This window comes from Trichechus manatus, unplaced genomic scaffold, assembly GCF_000243295.1.
Source record: "Trichechus manatus latirostris isolate Lorelei unplaced genomic scaffold, TriManLat1.0 scaffold00089, whole genome shotgun sequence".
Lineage (NCBI taxonomy): Eukaryota > Metazoa > Chordata > Mammalia > Sirenia > Trichechidae > Trichechus > Trichechus manatus.
The window spans coordinates 3,511,965-3,525,882 of record NW_004444025.1 but is presented as its reverse complement, the minus strand read 5'-3'; positions in this window follow the sequence as shown (position 1 = coordinate 3,525,882).

Here is a 13,918-nt window from a genome sequence, read left to right as displayed (position 1 = left end):
ACCACAGCCTCCATCTTACCAGCCTTCGCCCAGAAGAACCAGATGGTGCCCTGCTACTAGCACCGACTTCTCTGACAGGGATCACAGTAGAGGTTCCCAGGCAGAGCAGGAGAAAAATGTAGAACAAGATTCAAATACACACACACACACACACACACACACAAAGACCAGACTTACCGGTCTGACAGAGACTGGAGGAACCTCCAAGACTATGGCACCCAGACGCCCTGATAACTCAGAACTGAAGCGACTCCTAAAGTCCAGCTTTCAGCCAAAGAATAGACAGGCCTGTAAAACAAACAATAACACATGTGAGGAACGTGCTTCTTAGTTCAGTCAAGTATACGAGACCAAATGGGCAACTCGTGCCCGAAAGCAAAAATGAGAAGGCAGGAAGGGACAGGAAAAGTGGATGAACAGACACAGGGAACCTGGGGTAGAAAGGGAAAGGGGGAGAGTGCTGACACGTTGCAGGGATTGCAACTAATGTCACAAAACATTTGTGTATGAATTTTTGAATTAGAAATTAATTTGTACTGTAAACTTTCACTGGATGCACAATAAAATGATAAAAAAAATTTTTCAAGACACATCTGCACATACATACCAATGTCTGGAATGATCAGAGGCCAATTTCTTAAAAGTTTCTTCTAAAAACAAAAAGATCTTACGAGAAGAGCATGTGGGATGGAAGACACTATTTTGGCCATTTTTTGGAAAATACAATCTGTCACAACAACTCTCAGAAATAGATCTTATTTTTCTCAATTTTAAAATTATGACAATTAAGATGCAGGAAAGCTAAGCACCTTGCCGAAGGTCACCAGTTACTTAATGGCAGAGTGAGGGTTTAGTTCCGGGTCTGTCTGACTCTAAAGCATGTGCTTTAAATGTATATGTAATATACACAATAAAATAAAAAACATATAGGTGGATACATAGGTAGATATGTAAGCTGAACAGGTATGGGATGGAATATGGGAGTACACCCACAAGCGTATATAGGTCTGGCAGAGGATATTTCTACATATGCATTTGTATGTGCTGCAAATATATCCCTGTATAATGGAGCCCTGGTGGCACAGTTGTTAAGAGCTCAGGCTGATAACTGAAAGTTCAGCAGTTCAGATCCACCCTGTGTGGCAGTTCGACTCTGTCCAATAGGGTTGCTATGAGTTGGAATTGACTCGAAGGCAATGGGTTTTGTTTTTGTTGTTTTTTTAGTTTATAGTAGAGCACACAGGGGGCACTGTTATGAAAACCTCCTAGCCATAACCAAACAGCTCGAGGGACAGAGGCGCTAGGCTTGAGGGCTTAGGATCATAGCCTCAGGGTAAATACAGGTCAACTGGGATAACATAGTCCATAAAGACAATGTCCTACATCCTAATGTGGGAAGTAGTGACTGGGCTCTTCAAAGCTTTGGAGCAGCCATCTAAGATACAGCTATTGGTCTCTTCCCAACCTGAGCAAAGAAGAGTGAAGAAAATCAAAGTCTCAAAGAACCAATTAGTCCAAAGGCCTAATAGACCACATGAACTACAGCCTCCACTAGCCTGAGACCAGAACTATCATCCCCGCTGAGGTATTTTCGTAAGCGTGCTATGCTAATTTTTTTACAGCAACTTGTGGAAAAGGACTGGCATGGCGGCACTTGTGACGGTGCCTTGTGGAGGGAAGGCAGGGCTGGCAAACAGAGAAGGTGCACATTATTTGTGTAAAAATATGGTAGATTGTGGCCAGCTACCAATATCGACCACTCTGATTGGGATCACAGTAGAAGGTCCTGGACAGAGTGGGAGAAAAATTCAGAACAAAATTCAAGTTCATAAAAAAGACCAGACTTACTGGTCTGATAGAGACTGGTGGACATCCTTCAAGCCTGGAACTGAACCCACCCCCGGAGATCACCATACAGCCCAACAATAGACAGGCCTATAAAGTGAAAAGTAACACTCGTGAGGAAAGTGCTCCTCCGAACAATCAACCATACCAAAAGGGCAGCATTTGCCCAGAAACAAAGTTCAGAAGGCAGGGAGGGGCATGAAAGATGGGCAAATGGAAACAGGGAACTCAGGGAGGAAGGGGGTAGAGTGCTGTCACACTGAGGGGATTACAACTAATGTCACGAAAAAAATGTGTATAAATTGTTGAATGGGAAACTAATTTGCTCTGTAAACATTTACTCAAATCACAATAAACTGTTCATAAAAAGAAAATACGTGAATGGTTTTCAAGCACACAAAAAGGTGCTCAACATTATTCATCAAGGAAATGCAAATCAAAACCGCAATGAGGTATCACTGCTCACCCACTAGAATGGCTACAATCAAAGACAAACAACGGCAAATGATGGTGGTAATGCAGAGTGACTAGATTCTCAGACAGTGCTGACGAGAATTCAAAATGGTACAGCTATTTAGAAATCAATGCGGCAGCGTCTCAGAAAGTTAATCATACACTTGCCGTACAATGCAACCATTTTTCTCCCAAGTATCTACCCAAGAGAAATAAAAATATGTGTCCACACAAAGTCTTTTACATGCATATTCATATCAATTTTATTCATAATAGCCCCAAACTGGAAATAACCCAAGTATTCATCCAGTATATGTATCTAAGCCTTGGAATACTATTCAGCAATATAATAAACTTTGATGCACACGTCAAAAGCATTATACTACCTCAGGGATCAGTAAACTTTTACTGTTAAGAGCCATATGGTAGTTATTTTAGGCTTTGTAGATCATATGCTCTTTGCCAAACTACTCAATTCTGCCATAGTAGCTGAAAGCAGCTATAGACAATAAGTAAATGAATGAGGTTGGCTAGGATCCAATAAAACTTAAAAACAAGCATCAGGACAGATTTGGCCCATGGGCCATAGTTTGCCAATGTCTGTACTAAGTCAAAGAAGTCAGACACCAAAGAATACATGCAGTATGATTCCACTCACACAAAATTCTAGAAAAGACAAAATTATAGTGACAGAAAGCAGATTGTTAGTTGCCAAGGTTTGGGAGTGCAGGATGGATTGACCGCAAAGAGGTATGAAGGAAATTTTTGGGGTGATGGAAATGTTCTATATCTCGATCTTGGTGATGGTTTTATGGCTATACTTTCTCCTAATTATACTTGATTAGAACAATGAGCACATAATAATATTGTCTTCATATGACAGCATGTTAGAGGTTACTTGATAATGTTTACTTGGCATCATTTCATTTGTTTCTCCAATAACTCCCTGTGTTAGCAGAGTTGTTATTATTTATTTACATTTTACATTGTGGTAACTCAATTTTAATCTGTCAGAAGTAGTTTTCGGTCCCTTTAAGAAATGCTGGATGTGGAATCTGGCATGAGCCAGTCAGCAGAAATTTATTTTGAGTACTGACAAGTACGTTATCTTCCTTCTTCTGTGACTTTTACATGCATTTGACATTGACCATGCTTCCTAATTGTTGCTGTTGTTGTTTTACCTTGTCCCTGCGCCTTGGCAAACGCAGTTTGGGATTTATACCTTCTAATGAATTCAGTCCTGTTCTAATGACTGCTGATACCATTTCGTCTTCTGCGCTCTCAGCGTTAGCACTCATTCTCCTTCTCTTTGTGCTGCGTTCCATGTCTGTCCTCTTCAGCCGTCATGCCAAATAGTGTATTTTCATAACAGATGAATAACCCAAGGCTCAGAGAGTTAAATTCTTCAATGCTACACTGGTAGAAAGCAACAGGGTTGTGATTTTAAGCTTTGTTTCTCTAACATCAAACCTTACGCTCTTGCTATTAACTGGTCTACAAATTACTCTTGAACATGACTATCTGCATAACACTTTGTATTAATTGTCATAATGATTCTTCCAGAGCCCAAACAAACGCTCAGCGATAGCTATTCCTTGTCAAAGATTTGGAAAAGTCTAAAAAACACAGCAACATTCTAAATGGGGTCTAAGGATCATTTGTATTCTCATGAGTTTGGAACATCATCACGGCATGGACTAACTAAACGTTTTGCCAAAGGGAGTGGCATGTAGAACACATAGGATATAGCACAGGCAACCATGTGAATATGTGATTACAGTAAGCAGTTTGCACAGAAGTTTTATTGATTAATTTCATCTAACACTTTAATTAAATTTACCCTTTTGTAAGTCTTTTAAATTTTCAAATGTTGGCAGTACCACCATTAGGATTTTATGTTAAAAGAAAGTAAATATCTCTTCAAATACTTAATCAACTTAAAAGAAGTTTTATCTGCATTCGAGAAGTTCGCATCCTTTGTGGTAGGCTTCATGTTGAGCCAGTTTAGTGCACATTACTTTTATGCTTTGGGAAACTACAGAATGAAGAAGGCAGGTGGTACTTTACTCTAATTACTAAACACACATTTCATATGAGGACGTGACATAGCCTTAAAAAAACAATGCCCTGAGAGCAAAGCTTCTTTATGTTGAACAAACATAATCCTCATAAGTCATGCAGAGCAAAATTGTCTGAGTAGGACAGAGATCACCAAGCACTGCTTCTACTTGTCTCACCCAGTAGAAGCTAAATAAGGCCATTGTTTGCCCAGGATGTGAAGTCACTGAGATTTGCTTTTTGTAAAAGCAAATATTTTAGGGAAGGATTTGATAGCTAGTTCTGTTCATGTATGGGTTGATTGCCTCTCTTGAAGTGAGTTTTGTCATTCATAGACAGCCAGGCATTTGATTGTAAGCCCATTAACTCTAAGTTGTGAGATCAAAGTTTTACAGATTTGATCTCATTAGGTACAATAGATTTTATGTATCCGTAGTGAATGTATACCAACAGGCAATGTAATGCAGGGGTTAAAAGCACAGATTCTGCAGCCAGATTAGCTGGGCTTAAATTCTGGCTCTGGCACTTGTTAGCTTTGCATTCCTAGGCAAGTTACTCTCTGTACCTCAATTTTTTAATCTACAAAATGGGGAATATGATAATAACTAAGTTATAAGCCTATTATGAAGGTTGTACATTAATATGTGAAATGCATTTGGGACAATGCTTGGCGCATAATAAGCACTCAAAAATGTTAGTTACTATATAGGTTAATATGGTCACATCAATTCAAAAACCAATAAAAGCGTATTGAGTATACATGACGTACACTGAGCTTACCTCAGACTATTTAGTTTGCTTCTTGATCTTGTTTCCATCATTTTGCTTATGGATTTAGTAGGCCAGGTATAAAGCCTTGTTCACCTGCCCTCACCTCAGAGGCTACATTTTCCCTAAAATGGGTGACTGCTTAGTCCTGTGCTGTCCAATATGAAGACCACCTGCCACTTGTGTTGTTAGGTGCCCTTGAGTCCGTTCCGACTCGTAGTGACTCTGTGTACAACACAACAAAACACTGCCCTGTCCTGCAGCATCATCACAATTGTTGTTATTTTTGAGGCCACTGTTGTAGCCATTGTGTCAATCTGTCTCATTGCGGGTCTCTATCTTTGTCACTGACCCTCTTCTTTACCAAGCATGATGTTCTTCTCCCGGGAATGGCCTCTCCTGATGACATGTCCGAAGTACCTGAGACGAGGTCTCACCATCTGCACTTCTAAGGAGCACTCTGGTTGTACTTCTTCCAAGACAGATTTGTTCATTCTTCTGGCAGTCCATGGTATAGTCAATATTCTCTGTCACACCATAATTCAAAGGAAGTAGGCGTATGGATATTAGCTTATCACTGACAGCATTGTACTTCAGGATAGATCTTGAAATATTCTTTCTGAGGATGAATGTGATGCTGTTCCTCTTCAATTTGTTATTTCCGGCATAGTAGACCATATGGTTGTCTGATTCAAATGGCCAATACCAGTCCATTTCAGTTCACTAATGCCTAGGATATCTATCTTCAAATGTTCCATTTCATTTTCGACAACTTCCAATTCTCCTAGATTCATAGTTTGTACATCCCATGTTCAGATTATTAATGGGTGTGTGTGGCTGTTTCTTCTCATTTTGAGTCATGCCACATCAGCAAATGAAGGTCCCGAAAGCTTGACTCCATTCACGTCATTAAGATAGACTCTACTTTGAGGAGACAGCTCTTCTCCAGTCATATTTTGAGTGCCTTCCAACCTTAAGGGCTCACCTTCCAGCATTATATCAGACAATGTTCCTCCGCTATTCATAAGGTTTTCAGTGGCCACTCTTTTATGAGGTAGATGGTCAGGCCCTTCTTCCTTGCCTGTCGGTGTCTGGAAGCTCTGACAACAGCTCTCCACCATAGGTGACCCTGCTGGTATTTGACACACCGGTGGCATAGCTTCCAGCATCACAAGCCACCAGAATATGACAAACTGACAGATGAGTGGTGGAAACAAGTAAGACTAGCCTGCAACTACCTCAAATCGAAGAGCAACGATAGTGGAAAAGCTAAACAAATTGAAGATATACTATTAAGACTCTTGCAGCCCTTCTGGCTCCGTGGTTGAGAGCTACAGCAAGCTACAGCTGCTAACCAGAAGGTCCGCAGTTTGAATCCACCAGTCACTCCTTGGAAACTCTATGGGGCTGTTTTACTCTGTCCTATAGGGTTGCTATGGGTCAAAATCAACTCGATGGCAATGGGTTTGGTTTTTTGTTGGGGTATTAAGACTCATAATTATAACTCTGTGGTCCTCCCACAAAACAATGATTACATGGTCCAGAAATAGATTCAAGTTATCTAGAGGGATTTCACATATGTTAATGATGACATTTTAAAACACTGAAGAAAAGCAGAATTCATCAAATAGTGCTGGGATAACTGGTTTGGTGTTTGAAAAAAAAAAAAAAGGTAAATCTAAACTCTTTAAAATTAATTCCATAAAGATTAAAAAGTTAAATATAAAACATGAAAATAAAAGTTCTAGAAAGATACTAGAGATTAAAAAATAAAGTATCTTGGGAGAGTGACCAAAACTCGTGTGTTAAAAGGAAACATGATGCAATTGGCCATATAAAAATTACTTGTATGGCAACTTGCGCCATCAATAAAACTAAAGTAGAAAAAAAAAAAATAAGACTAAAATAAAAAATTGCACTACAGGCAAAGAGGTTAATTCCTTTATTATACATAAACCCATTGCTGTCAAGTCGATTCCAATTCATAGTGACCCTATAGGACAGAATAGAACTGCTCCATAGTGTTTCCAAGGAGTAGCTGGTGGATTTGAACTGCCGACCTTTTGGTTAGTAGCTGAATGCTTAACCACTGTGCCCCCAGGGCTCCAGTAGGGATCCTATACATTATAACCTTACAGCAAAACTTACAGAAAAAATGTCAAGAGATCTGAACAGGAAAGAAGGTCACAAAAAAGGAAATACAAGGAGCTGATAAAAATAGAAGTGATCAATTCCACTCGCAATGAAAGTAATATACACTTAGACTCACTTACATGCTTAGATGCCATCTTAATCCCACCACATTGGCAAATATTTAAAAGATGAACAAAAATCATTTTGGCAAGTGTGTGGAAATCCCTTAATGATGTTAGAGCTAAGTTATACCTTTTTGTAGCACATTATGGAAATATTTATAAAATTTTAAAATATGCGTATATTCTGGGATACGACAATTCTACTTCTAGGAATATATTTGTAAATAAATACACACAACTGCATACAGTGTGTGTGTAACAATATTGACGGCAGTACTTAGTTTTTAATAACAGGAAACAACCTCTAAAACTGTGTGTGTGTGTAAGAAAGAAACAAATGAGGGATCGGGAAAGTCAAAATGCTACTTAATGTCCACTTTCATGTGTCTTTTATTTTTAATTGTTTTTAAGACAAACTTGTTTTAAGGACAAACGAACAGAAAGTAAACAAAGTTACTAAAAAAAAAAAAAAAAATGACGTCCATTCCAGAAAAGAAGTCAAAATCGTATTCTACAAATAACTTTCTTTTGATGCCGTTTGCAGTTCCAACTACTAGGAACATCAGCTGACGTGAATACGCGTTTCTCTTTCAAGTAAACGGCGTAGAAAGGACCCTTTTCACCCGGCTGGATTCCTCACAGCCTTTTCTGAAAAGCTCGCCTGAATGGAACGGAAGTCAAACAGTAAGTCAGACTACTGCGCCGCAGAATCCAGCAGAATAACACAAATGCTGAGGAAAATTACCGTGTTCTCTTCCCTTGATTTACGACTTTGAAATATCTTTTTAGGAGGAAAAATCAATCTCACAAAGCACCCAAGTTAGCAATGATTAGGCATTTTGACTTTTTGCAATCACCATAGAAAAGACATCCATAGTTACATAAAATAGTACAGTAGGTAGAACGGTAACTGCAGAAAATCCCTTATACAGGAAAATGATCACTATAAAATTGTCTTCCTTTTTTCTTTCCCATAAAGTGTATAAAAATCTATTGGAATAGACTATAAAATTTAGCTCTATATATTTTCTTATCTCATATTTAAGAAACAGGCCACATCCATTATTGAAGTTGATGATTTTATTATAATACTAAGACAACACAAATGTAATATGATTCTGAATTTCAGACTTGAGGTCCTTGAATTAGAACCATCAAGATTAAGCTGATATAGCGAGGGAATAGGATTCTAAATGACTTTTAGTGTATAAATGAAAAGAAATGAAGAAAATATCTGGAAAATAACTCAGCCAGATGATTTGAGCATTCTAGCCATGCTCAACTTCCCTATTTCCACAGAATTTATTTCATGGTGCGTTTCCATTAGGCGTTTCAGAGCTGAAATAAACACCAGGCTCATTTGCTACCCTGCTTTAGGTCACACATTTACCTTCACGAAATGTCATCCTGTACCCAGGAAACAGAAACCAGGGACACGTGTTCCTCAATCCTATCAACCCAGAAGTAGTAAAACCCACAAGTATCCATATTCATTGAACATCCCTTTGCAGCAAATGATTGATTTAATAGCCTATTGGGAGAACATTTCAGGCTTTTGGTTGCAAAAAGGTCTTCAAAAATAACAGGGCAAGTAGTCCCAGGTCTCTATGACCTACAAAGTCTAATGAAACCAAAGACTTATTAGAGCACTTAGAGGAACTTGAGGCCACTCAGTCTAATGACTCAGTAATGATGTCTCTGTGTGGGTCAGAGAATAATGTGGCTTCAGCATAGTATTTATTTAGCAATATCCACCGATGCTGGTAGAACCTGTTGTAAGGAATTCTATGTCCTGAATATTCTAGGGTAAGACCACTATCCTCTGTAAGTAACTCTAAAAATGAATTTTTTGTGTGTGTGGTAAGCCTTCAAATTTTAGGAAACTGAATGATAAGCTCTAAATCATACAACAAAATTTAAAAAGCAATGAAAACCCAGTGATTGAAAAGCAGGCATCAGATTGACAATTAGATTGATAGCATATGAAATGTAAGCAAGATAGTAGCTTTCTTTCTTATTTCAGATTTTAAACATCTATAAATGGGCAAAGTACGGTAATTTCAGAGGAGATATGCATAAAGAAATGAGAGGAAGCCCAAACTTGAAAACTAACAAACAAAAAAACCTTACACTTTATAACATTCAATCACAATCAAACCTATACTGGCCTCTGGTGGTCAGTTTTGAAAATGTATTTATACAAACAAACGAAATTAGTGGTTAAAATAAATAAGTGAAGTTAAGGAAAACCCTGGTGGTGCAGTGGTTAAGTGCTATGTCTGCTATTGGTTAGCAGTTCAAATCCACCAGATGCTCCTTGGAAACTCTATGGGACAGTTCTACCCTGTCCTATAGGGTTGCTATAAATTGGAATTGACTCAATGGCAATGGGTTTAGTTATTTTTTGTAATGTACATTAATGATTAAAGGTAAGGCAACCTGATGGCTCATTCTGTGAGACTATTTCATTTTAACCACCCCACCTGACTGCAATATTTCTCTTAATCATAAATGACCCCCCGTGAGGGAAGTCTCCAGTTCTAACGAACAAACCACTGCAGGGGCTCTGAGCAGTAAGCTGTAACTGCTTATATACTCGAGTTTGGATAGTCATGTACGCTACAATGCATGCAAAAATCATACAAAAAGAATGCTTTTCTAAATTTCTGAGATCACTTAATTTTAAGGAATTAGACTGAATTATTTAATGCCATATTTTATCATGCAAATTTAAAAATATTAGGAATAAACATACATACATTATTATCATAGAATATTGGGATTTAGAATTTTCAGCTACCCACCAAAACTAGTACTTTTTGTGGTAACTGTGTGTAAACATTAGACACATCTTACAGAATTGATCCTTTCTTTCCTTAAAGAACTAAGGCATAATTCCTTACAGCTTTAAGAAACTTAATATTTTTAATCACAAGGTTATTGGATATTAATTTTTCTATGTGGAGAAAATTAAAACCTGCCTTTTGGCATATTTTCTTGGCTGCTTAGTTTTAACATCATCCTGGATAATTTTCCCTGGGAGCTGACAGACTTTCTTTTTATTAATGCACTCTGCAGACCTCAAAATAAGAAATGAGAGAAAGAAAAATGTATAAATATTCTCCTTCTCTTTTGTATTCTAATCATGAAACATTCTTTTAACTAAGGAAGCTATGACAGAAATAATAAGTTTTACTTTTGTTCTTTCTGATAATTAAAGAAAATTTAAAATAGTTTCTCATTATACTTCAGAAGTTCTATCAAGTGCATTAATTGGATTTGGGCTATTATTAAAAGACAGTTACACATCAAAACTGTAAAATGTATTAAATTGTAATGTATTTTTTCCCCTGAAATAATCTGATTCTTTAAATGTGAAGCCTGAATACTGGATACAAGGTAACGTAATTTTTGCACCAATGAAGCCTTTAGGACTTTGCTCATTTTAATTAATTCCCTAAATAATTATGGCATATCTATTTCATAAAAATATTGTGTTAGCTACCTAAATTAGTGAGGGAAAAACTACAAAGACAAATCAGAAATGTACTTTGAGATTAAAATACTTGTAGCTTTGAAGAGAGTTAAGAAGCGTTCAAAGATAAAACCTGAGTGGAAAGTGGAAGGTGCAGAAATAGGTTAATATTGTAGGAGCTGTTTCAGACAGGAGGGCGAAAAGAAGGGAAGGCTTCATCAAACGCCGTCTGAGCTAGGACCTCCGCTGACATGGAAGCTCCCTCTGAGGGTCGGGACACCGTCTCTCTAGCTTCCTCTTCTATCCCTCATGCATCAAGCCTGGTTGGCATTTAGTCAGAAAGCCTAACTCAACCCCAAGGCTGTGCCACAAACCTGTGGTGTGGCTATGGGAAGGATACGCCACCTTCCTGAGGCTCAGTGCCCTCGTATGTAAAACAACATAGTTTTTTCAGTGTATATCAAGTGAATTTATATGTCTGAAGAACTTAACAAAATCCGAAATCTTTTTAGAACGTGTGAGGCATGTGGTACTGCACATGGGACAGTGTGGAGAGGGGATTGATTCCAGCATGGGAAGGCCATCGTGAGCAGAGTAACGAAAACACGGGGGAGTATGGCCTGTTTTGAGTTTCAAGGTTGTTAAATGAGACTTTTCCTACTGTTTCAGTTTTGGGGACTCAAAGGTTCATAACGCCCATACTATGAACTAGACAGAGGTGCCAGACCACCTAACTAGTTTGCTCAGGGGTGACTCCAGCAAATCTGTTTTGTGGCTCGTGGCCCATCATCCGCCTTGGGAGTGTAAGTGTTTCACGGGAACTCTGAAGATTTGAAAGACTGGAAAGTTGAGATTTCTCTAGAAAGCGTTGGTGTAGTACTAATACATGTTTTTCCAATTACTGTTTCAGACACTCAATGTGATTCATTTTGATAAAATTGTTAGGGTTTATTTCATTCATCAATCTTAATTTTGGAAGTAGTGCATACCAAAAAAATCCTTCAAGTTAGTCTAGTCAGAATTAATGAAGGAAAATTATTAAATTGTAGGCTTAAAAAGACTAGAGACGTGCAATAGATGTCAAATGTAACTTATAAAAGCAGAGAACTAATATGAATTTTTGTCTCAATCATTAAATGAGATTCATAGGCCACATGTTTCCATATTCATTTTTGCTAATACATTTATGAAAAATGTATTTTTAAAAGTTTGTAACCTCATGCTAATATATCTCTCAGCTAATGTATTAAAATTCCAGTGCAGTCTAATAGGAAGATGTCTGTCTCAATTCAACATTGATCTTCTTTACTCCATTTCTGGCTCACTTCACACTGGGAAATTTTCAGTGGATAATGTGGTTACATTCAGCTTACTCTCCCCTTTATCCAGTCCACTACTGACTATGGTCTTTGAGGCTCTGCCATGAATGGAGTAGGAGGAGGAAGGAAAGATAGGAGTCAGAAAAGATCTTTCTTGACCTGTACGATATTAATAGGAGAGAGGTGAAGGGTATCTCCAGGGTAATAGGTGAAATCAACCACCATACCTATGTACCAAGGGTAGAAGGGTAAACAGTTTAGATTGGATCAGGTTAAAGAATCAGGGCAGAATCTTTAAATACATGAAATTAATAGAATAGTTAATGTGCTTGAAAAATTAGAAAGTATACAATTAAGCATGCTATTTGGTAATAAAAGGTAAATGCCTAAAGAATCAGGTAAAAGAGCTATTCTTTTGGAGGGGAAATGGGGAGTGGGGAGACATGTTGTTTTCATAACAAGCCTTATATAGCTATTTGAAGAATTAAAATATACACAAGTATAACGTTGGTAATAATAAAACTAAACTAAATTTATGATAATAGAAATAAGATCAGTGGTCGCCTAGGATAGGTTGAGAAGAGCTGAGTGCCGACTGGAAGGTGGTACCAGGAGGTGATGGAAATCTGTTATAACTTCACTGAAGTTATATGGTTCCATAGGTATACACATTTGTCAAAGTCTATCAAATTCTACACTTAAGATCTATGCATTTTATTATAAATAAATTTGACCCCAATGAAAACAAAAATTAAGAGAAACTATATTAAAAGTTTAAACTTCTGTTTTATTCTCAGATATGCGTTACCTCAATTCAAAATCCCACAACTATTTGTTGAGCAAATACTAAGTGCCGTTAACCAAGTATGTTTCAGTGAGAGGTTATAATCAACTCACCATGCTGGGACACGTGGAGACTGATTATTAGATATATGCAAAATAATTATAATACACACATTCCAAATAGATGTACAAGTCATGTGCTATGAGGATGCAGGAAGAAAGAGATAATTTATAGCAAAAAAAAAAAAACCCTATCACTTTATAATGAGATGGCAGATACTGGAAATAAAAGCATGGTGAAGGTTTGGAGGGTGGAAGGCCAAGGCATGTTCAGGTAACGGGTTGTCTAATTTGACTGGAAAATAGGATGTAAGAGAAGTAGTGAGAGATGAACCTAGGAAGTTCGCTGAATGCAATCAGACACAATCTTTTTTTTTGTGATTAAATGAAGTTGACATTTCAAGTTAGTGTCCCATACAAAATTTTTATACATTGTTATGAGACCCTAATTGCTCACCCCATTCTGCGACAGCACACTCCTCCTTCCCTCCCCTGATTCCCCATGACCATTCAACCAGATGCTAACGCTCTCTGCCTTCCCATCTCACCTCTGGACAGAAGCTGCCCCTTTGGTCTCTTGTATCTACTTGACTAAGAGGCACACTCTTCACGAGTATCACTTTATGTCGCCCAGTCCAGTCCAATCCCCGTCTGAAGAGTTGGCTTTAGAAATTGTTTTAGTTCTGGGTTGATAGAGAGTCCAGGGGCCATGCTTTCTGGGGCACCCGCAGTCTCAGTCAGACCATTAAGTCTGGTCTTCTTACTAGAATTTGAGTTCTGCACCCCATCCTTCTACTGCTCCATCAGGGACTCTCTGTTGTGTTCCCTGTCAGGACGTTCATTGGTGGTAGCCGGGCACCATCTAGTTTTTCTGGTCTCAGGCTGATGAAGTCTCTGGTTTA